The sequence below is a fragment of the Nicotiana tabacum genome, chromosome 11, assembly GCF_000715075.1.
Source record: "Nicotiana tabacum cultivar K326 chromosome 11, ASM71507v2, whole genome shotgun sequence".
Taxonomy (NCBI): Eukaryota; Viridiplantae; Streptophyta; class Magnoliopsida; order Solanales; family Solanaceae; genus Nicotiana; species Nicotiana tabacum.
Genome location: NC_134090.1, coordinates 141,901,380 through 141,911,531, shown reverse-complemented (window position 1 = coordinate 141,911,531; position 10,152 = coordinate 141,901,380). Strand labels below are relative to the sequence as shown.

At 32.3% G+C, this 10,152-nt stretch overlaps 1 long non-coding RNA gene across 6 annotated transcripts; it reads left to right on the top strand.

Annotated features, from left to right (window-relative positions):
• The first annotated feature begins 2,674 nt into the window (after positions 1–2,674).
• On the top strand, positions 2,675–9,827 carry LOC107827808 (uncharacterized). Of its 6 annotated transcripts, none has more exons than XR_012696787.1 (6): positions 2,675–4,135; positions 4,239–4,393; positions 6,351–6,404; positions 7,717–7,750; positions 8,477–8,560; positions 9,416–9,827. It is a non-coding gene; the product is annotated as an uncharacterized LOC107827808 (long non-coding RNA). The 6 variants fall into 6 exon arrangements; XR_012696786.1 differs by having other exon boundaries at positions 2,676–4,135; positions 4,242–4,393; XR_001657618.2 differs by having other exon boundaries at positions 2,676–4,139; positions 4,242–4,393.
• The last annotated feature ends 325 nt before the right edge of the window (positions 9,828–10,152 follow it).

Genomic DNA, 10,152 nt, shown 5'->3' with positions numbered 1-10,152 from the left:
AGCAGTTCCAGGTGCTACTATTGGAGGTTGTGAAAAAGCTTGTCAAGAATTTGCTGATCGAACTTATGGCAAGCGTTGACTATCATCAACCTAATTTCTACCACCATTCTGTATAAAACATTTCATCATATTTATTTAATTACGATGAAATTCATAAATAAAAAACATTTATGATGAATTATGTAATTGTAGCAAGTAAAGTCATACTGTACTATATAGAAGGAATGAAGTGGTTCCATCTCGAGGGTGAGAGGAGCTTTACTTTTGAAATAAATTAATAGGTAGATGAAGTATATGCGAAAGTCTTGATACTTTTGCATGTTGGAAATTATAGTTCAGGTAGGAATATGAATAAAAGTATGGATTCAGTTCTAGATATGATGTACTGATGTATATAAGCTCTTCAGCTTGATATATATGAAATTACAATTTATGGTATTTTCACTTTATTTGATCTAGTGAATTTTGTAACTTAAAAAAAAATCTACTGAATTTTGTTAACTGCATCTACATAACCATAGATGATTCATCTCCAAAATTCTCTAGCCTCTGCATGTCAACATTTTCAGCTCATATGTCAAAATATTTACACATATTAAACGGAAGACCATGTACGAGAACTCAAACCAGGATGTTCGATTTATTTGTAAAAAAATTATAAACTAGTGTTCGAAATTAATCCGACAATTAGGTAATTATCGTGCTTCAAACTTGGCATACATTGGAATTAAAGAAATAACTGTTCTCAGCAAATAAAAGCACCTTAGACGTATACGTATTTACGCTACTGCCAAATAACTACCCTTAATGACTCTCTCAAGAGCACCATTTTGAGTGGGATCACATTTTAGCAGATCGTCAAATCCACTAAAGCAAATGGAATTAGACAAGTTTGACTCTTTCAATTTAACAAAATCCCGTTGCAAGTCAAAATTGCACCACGAAGAACATAATTCACAAGAAAGACTATCCAAGGGTGTGGCCTAGTGGTCAATGAAATAGTTAGATGAGGTCTTAGGTGTGGAGACAAAAAATACTAGGAGATTCTTTCTATCTTGTTCAAACCTTGGTGGATAGAGTTACATGATACCTCTGATGGGAGATAGCAGGTATCCCATGGAATTAGTCGAGGTGCATGCAAGCTAGCTAACCCAGGTAGCACGGTTACCAAAAAAGATTTAAAAAAAAAAAGACGAACAAGGCAAAAAACACTAAGTGATTTTCTTTTTATCTGTCTTAGCCTTGATAAGCATAATTATCTGGTATCTACGCTGATGAGGGGTAACACATATTCGATGGAAGAGTCCGAGGTGTGGACGAACTAGCCAAGACACCATCAATATAAACTAAATAAAAAAAATCACAAGTGGAGAACTCAAACCAATAAAAAGAAACTGCATTTTCATCATATGGCATGCAAAGTAGCTGAAATGGAGATTTTTAAACAAATGAAGCAATTAAAACAAGAATCGAAGGTATTAAGTCCTCCGATTTAACCCACTGATCTTCCTGTGCTTAAATGTAGGAACTAATTTCTGTTACCAAATTTAAAAAAGAATTTCCAATCTATTTATTAACCAGATGAAGAGTTGCAGAAGTTCCCAAGTTAGCTAGTCAAGAGCAGTCAGCATATTTCAAGTCACTTCCCAGTCTAGATTATATAAAAAGATAACATTTTTATTTCTTTTTGTTGTCAAATGCCAAAAAGGAGAGTAAGCTGTAACAGGAAATAAAAAAAGAAGGTATATTAAGGGTTGGTTGGTTTCGAGTAATAAAGAGTAAAAGAAATAATCTGTTGATTTAGTAATTTTAAGTAAAAAGTTGTTATGTAACTCATTTTGTCAGTCGATTTCTTTTCTTTCCATCATTAACAAATATGTTTGGATTAATAGAACCCACGTGCAGAAGTCTAGTACTTTATAGTTAATACAAGTAATACTCAATAACAACATCACAGTATATTTTCACACCGTGGGGTCTGAGGAGGATAATACCTAGTGGAGGTAGAGAGGTTATTTCCGAGAGACCCTTTGCTCAAGCGAAACAATTTACATCAGGTTTGAAAAACAAATACAGTAATGAAGCAGTCATGTTGAAAATAATGAATACAAGAACAGTGACAACGATAAAATAACAAAGCAATAAGAAAACCGACACAAGGAAAACAACATGTAGTAATAGAATAATACGAGAATGATAATAATAATAATACTATTGATATGAAAAACACAAAACATTTACGATGTCCCAAACTCAACTACCTAGTAACCTTTTACAAGTAATACTCATTGGAAAACTATATCTAATATGTTCTTCAAGATGATATATGCTGAAGTTATTATCTTTAAAGGTAAGCAAATAATTGTACAGTATAATTGTGTCACTCAATTGGCACTTCCTGTTTGTTCTATTGTTTTCATGCGCATCTCATCGTCCACTACAAATTTGTTTGCTCAGTTTGGTGAGACCATAAAGAACACATAATTTGTTGTTCCATCATCTCATATCACTATGGTTGACGTTTGGTTGAATGCTAAAAAAAGAGAGGAGAAAAATCTGATACTTTGGAAACAGGGGGTAATCCACTCCAAAAAGATGAGTACAAAGGGAAAAGTCTCCAACTCACTTTGCCCATTGTTTACTCAATATTTTGACATAAAAGCTACATAAGTTGTACAGTACTTATTAAAATTTATGTTACTTTACTATTACTATTATTTAGAAATGAGAGTTGGGTGTACAAACATGGTACGAACAAGGGTAAATTTGAGATGTCAAAAATAATTCTGCTTGTGTTTTCTCAATTTTGCCCCTATCCTTTATGACAGAAGCGTTGCTATATGGGGGTTTAACGGTAGTTACATTTGTTCCTTCGTTAATATCGAACTCCTACATATTCTGACAGTCTTCTTCATTAGCTCTTCCATAAATGAGCCCAGTTCTCAATTCTCTGCCTATACTGATTTTGCCCCTAATCGCTCAATTCTCATAGGAAGCTGCTGAATCTGAGAGGAGAATTTTTTTGTTACTTCGCTCAGCTCTCCGACATTCTTCTTCTTCCTCTTTCTTTTTTCCTTTGTTTTTAGTGGATTTCATAGGTGAATTTTCGATTTTCTCTGTTTTATAGCCATGTCTATATTTCAGTTTTCAATGTGAAATTTAGGGATTTTGTGTTCTCTATGTCTTGACGTGAATAGTGAAAGTTAATTTACCGTAGTTGGCACCTGTAAATTTAGTCTTGATCTTTTTGCACCTCTGCCTCTCGCTCTCTCACACACTTATATCTGTTACCAATTTTCTTTGCAAAAAGTTGATGCATACTGTTTTCTTGATCACACCTACGTGCGCTCCTCTTCAAATGTTCTTTCATTTTTCTTCTGTTTTATTTATTGGCCATATCTTTCTAACTCTAATTTCTCCAACAACTAATAGTGCAATTCATAATTTGCCCAAACTTCTCATCTTCTCTAAATGGGTCTCTTTAGGATTTTTAGTGCCAACAGTTTGATGTGAAGTGGGAGTTGGGGTGTACAACACCGCAATCCTGAGTTGTATGAAATGCATTGTAAATTATACTTAATATTAGGACATACATCATTGAGAAATATTAACACGCCTACTCCATCTTTATTTTATCAAACCATGTGTCTTAAATATTTCTCTCATTCACCACTCTCTGTATATAATTTTTTTTCCTATCTCCCCACTTCAAGAAGAGTCATTTGGGTTTGTTTTGCAGTTCTTCTCGGCTTCTCTTGATTAATATATTTCAGCTTTCTCCTCTTTTTGATGTCCAGATTTGTTTCATGAATTCTATCTATTTTTTATTTTACAATCTTGTGGCTTTGGCTCTTCGGTTAATTGATTCTGTACCTGCATTTGAAGAAGACGACCGAGAGTGAAAGTTAAGTTTCCATTTCATAGGCTTCAGAGAGGATCTATTATGATTGAGCAACTAAATTCCCACGGCTTTGGGTCTTTCGTTAAGGGATTCTGCTCATGCATATGCTCACTTGACTATTTCGTGTGTAACCAGTGCTGTCGTGTGGGGAACAAGTAAGATTTCCTGCTTGCTTTGGATATTGTATTGGCAATCTTGGCGTTTTCTCCTTCGTCCTACATAACCCCTAATCCTGTAGGTAAAAAATGAATTTGTTGAAGGCTATTATAGCATTTTCTTTGTGTTTACAATACACATGCATGTACTCTTTGACGACTATTTTGTGTCTATCTCTTAGCAGTAAATAGTATTACGAACTACTCAAATAGAATACAGAAGGGCTCTGTAAACAAAAATTATGCGGTCACCAGTGTTTCAATTTTATAGCAGTCAATGGTATTAAGAAGAACTCAATGTGAATAGATGAAGGCTCTGTGAACAAAATTACCAAAGGTCAGAAATAAACTTATGTTCTTCCAATTATTTTGGTTACCTTTTCATTTATTTATACATTGGAGTTGGCAAAAGGCGAGTTACCTTAGATTTTTATCTAAAAGCCTACAACAGAGCAGTTTATTCTAAATTTGAAGATTTAACTAAAAACAAGAAACAATAGGGCTTTCTGGCAACAAGGCCGATGGAAATCAAGGTGAGTTAGATGAAAAGTAGATCACTGGACGCCATTGGTGAATTCCTTAAATTCTCTGTTTGTTGGGAGCTAGATAGAATATGTAACAAGTTTTAATTTAAAGAAGCAACTTTTTGAGTAATCTGTATATTTATATGACGAGCGTGTAAGCAGATATGTATAGGATTATAACTGAAAGAATGGCACACAAAAGTATCTCTGAATTGGTTAACAACAGAATTAAGGAAAGACATTAGTATTTGTTTCTTTCTATTGTCCCTCACTTGTGATTTTTGGTAGTGAAACATTACATTTAATAGACTATTCAGACGACTATTGTTTTTTGAATTGGAACTATTCAGACGGCTATTTTGTATTTACTCCTTTTAAAAGTTAAAATAGGTAAAGAAAATACAAAATAATTTAATGTAATTCTTACCAAATTTAGCCAATTTACTTTCGGGCCTTATAACTAAGATAATTGAAAGAATAAGTTGTTACTTAAAAGCGCAAGAATGACCTCATTGGCAATCGAAGTATTACCGATGAATTGTATGTCACAAGAAAAAAATAATTGCACCAGATATCATTCTAAATAGTGCTATATGCTCCAGAGTGACCTTGAGGAACTATTTAGTAAAAAATTTATTCATTTTGAAGCATTGAGGTTAACGTTGAAGTCTTATTTAGTGAGTACTACTTTTTATTTGATTTGTTGTTTTCTCTCAAGTTCATCTTTCTTTTCTTTCTCTTCATTTTGGATTTTCTCAGCATCTTTGTTTGCAATTTTTCTGAACTCCTGCAGCTCATAGCATATTGTGAAACTGCATTCTTCTACAACAATTACATTTTTTATTTTTCAGTTTATATAAGTATCTCCTTTTGCTAGGCAGTGTATTTCCGAGCTGGTTCTGAAAACCTTTGCACCAGAAAACGTGAGAGTCTAAATATCATTGTGATGCTTCTAATTAAAAAAAATGTGCCTTCCTTTGACTACATTCAGATAAATTATGTTTGAAACTATTAACATACTCATGGCTTGGTTAGTCTTAATTAAAACAACTTATGTTCTTCGTTCGTTTGGATTCAACATATATTAGTATTCTCCCCAGTGATGCCTTTTATCTTGCATGTTCTTAATTCTTTCCTTTCTGTTGGATCCAGGCAACCAATATATGGCTATGTTAGGCACCCAAAGAAATTAAAATTGACAACATAGGTTAGTATAATTAATAATTCTAGCACTTCAAGATTCTCTATAGTGTAGGTTAATAAAATTAATTTCTTTATATCCACACGATTCGCCTACTATACCTTTTAACAATACTGTTCAGTAGACCAAATTCGATGAAGGGTATATCATGCGATGCCATCAGTAAATTCCTGAAATTCTATGTTCAATGGGAGAAAGAACGTGTAATATGTTTTTTATTTAAAAGACCTTTTTTTATGAGTATTTTGTATGTGTATTTTGTGTGATAAACGTGTAAACATATGTTTGGAATTATAGTTGGAGGAACTGCCAACTTAAGCATTTCTGCTTTTTGTGATAACTGAGTTAAGTTTTGATTGGTTCTTTTAAGCTAATTTTAATTTCGCTGCTAAAATATTGTAAACTAGGTTTGTGGTAATAGAATTGGGAAGCAAATATACTTCATTTTTTTCGTGCAATATTTGTTAAAACCTACCTTATGTTGTTAGCTATATAACTATCTCATCACATGAAATTTACTGTAATTCATAGCTTTACAGCTGCATATCTGATGTTCATGTTACTCACAGAGGTATCTTTGGACCCAGCACCCAGCAAATAGAAAAATTGAGTGTGCTGCTATGGTAAGTTATTCATATTTTTCTTAGTAGATAACAAAAGAGGAATAGAAATGCTCGCTTATGTTTTCATCCTTGACCTTTAACGTGATCAATGGCTTAACTCATCCACAGGGGCGGCCCGACGAATTTTGTGGCCTAAAGACAAACTTTTTAAGGGGCCTTAACTTTTTTTTTTTATTATTATTTATTTCAAGTCTATTTTTTTTTAGCTTTTCTTAGATGCAAAGTTATTAATGGTTTTCTTATAATCAGTAACTCCTAATAAGTATTTCTCAACTGACAATATAGCTAATCCATTTAACCTTTCTTGTGACATTGTTGTTCTTAGGTAAGATTTTATCAATTTTAATTTTGAAAACTTCTTTCCAAGCAACGGTAACATGAGTTATTAACATTATTCTATAAGAAATTTAGGTATTTGAAAAAGAATTAAATCTTTTTATTTGATTAAGTGTATCAATTAAACTGTAATCTTCTAATTGTACTATTTTTCTTAATACTCTTAATTTAGAAAATAAATTTAAACCATCAATATCGAATTGATTATTATGCTTTAAGGAACATTCAAGATTAAGAAAATATTTTTTCAAATTTCCAACATCTAGTGATTTTAATTTTTATTGCCAACTAGAAAGCCAAAAATATTTTCATATGCTTTGAATTGTTCAAATCTATTTTGAAGTGAAAAAATAGCATTATCTATTATGTATAAAAGTAATCAACTCTAAAGGACCCTTCGAAAGATTTTGAGATTTCTTTATCAATATTCACATCAAATTGTTACTTCCTATATATCACACGTTTCTTACGAAATTCGGGTTCGATATTCATTTCAAGTGCAATTTCCTTGGTAGAAATCATAGCAGTTGCAAATCCTTCTTCTCTATATTTGTTAAAGAAAGAAATCAAACTTTTTTCCACAGAACCTTTTTTGAAACTTATACATAGTCTATTAGATGTAACATAAAATGGGGCCTCCACAAATGTGGAGCCTAAAGCGGTTGCTTTACTTGCTTTATGGAAGGGCCGCCGCTCATCCAGTAGACCACTAGATTTTATCATTTTTGCCATAAGTACTAATAATAAAGCCCTAATTAAGTGATTTTCTTTGAATCATCTTTTGATAAAAAATACTATTACTATTGAGAATACATATGAAAATTTGCAACTCTGTTTTTGGGTTTATGAAAAGAAAGACAGAACCAGAGAGTTTCACTGTTAAGTCTTAACTATTTTCTGTAGATTTTCACAGAAAATTTCATCTTCTCTCTTCATTTCTCTATCTAAATCACTCTCTCTTGCTCTCTGTTTTCAGAAGCTTTTGGGTTTTCATGGTGGTTTATGTTAAGGTACTTTTTGTTTTTCGATTGAGTGTAATTTTCTTGTTCTGTTTTATACTATATCTGCTTCATTTTTTTTGCAAGTATTTTTTTGGGTTAAAATTTGATTTTTTGTCAAATTTAATAACTGTATTTTTGTGTTGATAGTTGATGTGAGTATTGCAAATGGGTGTTTGTGTTTCGAGCTGAAATTTGATCCTTATTGAAGTTTGTCTCTTCTTTGTTGATTCCTTTTATGTACTGATTATGTATAGGTTGAGTTTTCTGAGCTTATTTTTCTATAGAATTTAAGTTATGTATGCTATTAGTTTAAGCCTTTTTATACTATTAGGTTATTCAATAGATATATTTAAAAGTAAGTCTCCTTAAAATGTGGAATTTGTAATATTGAAAATAAGATAAAACTAACATGATGTGAAAAATTCTCTTACATTAATTGTATATACAACTTAAAATCTTTTCTATTTAGCCTTCGACGGATCACTTTTCTCATGTCCAACTGAGTATCACTGGCCAATGCCCACAGTATGTTTGGCCTATTTACTGTATGGTGTATCAACGCTATCTTGATGTTTGATAAGTTGTTGCTCGCATAGTTGATGAAGTGAATTTGATGAATCCAAGAAATTGAATGGCGTTATAAGACCCTTTTATTCCTTAACAAGCAACATTGTTTCTCATTTGTTTGTATTTTTCATTTATTTGTTTTCTAAGAATCCTCATTGATACATATAGGCAATTGTAAGTTTCAGAAGAACATGTTCAGCCTGCAGGGATCCTTAGAAATAATGGGCTACTATTCAATGAATCTGCTAAAAGGTGCACATTTTATTGAATTATGTACGGACATTCCTATGGTCTTTCTTCAAAATATTAGTGGGTCTATGATAAGCATTATTGTTTTTCTCCTCCTGTGGTATATGTGTTTGACACAAATTTGCTTTAATCAGTTGTTATAGACTATAATTAAGATGAAAAACCGAATAAACTTATACATTTTGAAACACTTCATGATGAATGGCTAAGTGAATTTACAATTTTGTTGGTGCGACTAATAGGAAGGGCAATGTTGTTTTAGAATATTTATGGTTATTAACAATCAAAAAGTCCTTTCAGGGAAATCTAATAAAATTTACGATAAAAAAGAATGTACTTTGGTTATTCCAAAAATATCCGACCATTTTTTCGTGATTTACTTAGATGAGATTTCAATTTTAATAGGTTATGTACCCATGAGCTATGTTTTGGTTGTGATATCATGCCATTATTTTCTATAGTAGATATTCTCGACTATAAAGAACAAAGAAAAGGGAAGCAGGAAAAGAATGATTAACCCAAAGTAAAATTAGATTGACCTAAAATTCTATCAGCATTGTGGACGACATTATGCATGAGCGAATGCTATTGGGAGGAGCATGTGCTTTTTGTGTTTTCAGGATTATTTGTGGCTGACATCCCACAGTAAATTTTGATTTTTAGAAACTGAATGTTGCTATGTTTCACCTGGAGATTTTTTTAATACAAAGTCTGTCTGCAAGATATGGTTATGATGTTCCTTAGTCTGCTCCTACGGTTGAATTTTTCCAATGTAAGATATAACTTCTGCTGAGAAAATATACATGAATATGTGACGAAGGTTTAATCGTAGTGTTTGATTCTTTTATCTGCATGTAGCATAAATCCCCAACTTTGCTTGGATAAAGATGGAATAAGCGTGGTGGGACTGAGATTGTGGCTGCACGGTTGCCCAATTGAGTTTCATGTTGTCTGATGAAGAAGAGGCAAATTTTATTCAAGATTAAATTTAGGCAGCATGAGGAAAATGGTGACTATCCTATCGTCTGCTGTTCTAAGCTATTACGTTCTGCCTCTATGTGAGCGGTGATATTCCTACTTTATTTCAATTTTCAGCTTCACACTTCCTGAAAGCTACATTGAGAGCTTGTGATTCACATAGGCACAAAAATTACATGTATGAGGTTGCAAAAAATATTTTTTATTTGACTCAACAAGAACATAAATGACATTATCCCCTTACAAAGATATTGGAGTCTCCGCATATTGAGAGTTGATCAATTTTTAATCAGTTTTCGACTCTAAATTCAGACTACTTTGGTGAGCACGGGCTTCCTTTTCTAGTATTTGAAAAACTAAAATTTTCAACCTTTTTATTAGTAGAGAGTATTCTAAAAAATGTTTGAAGACAAGTTATCAATGTTTAGACTCCAAATAGTAATAATGTTGCAACAAGTTATTAAAAGAATTATCTTGGTGGATAAAGTTGTAGACACCAAAATTTTAACAGATCAAGCTAAATCTTAAATTTAAGACACTACTGCAAGATGACTCTAGAAATCCTAGGAGTTTATTAGGGTTGTTTGGAGGCTATTCTATCAAAATCATATCTTGGA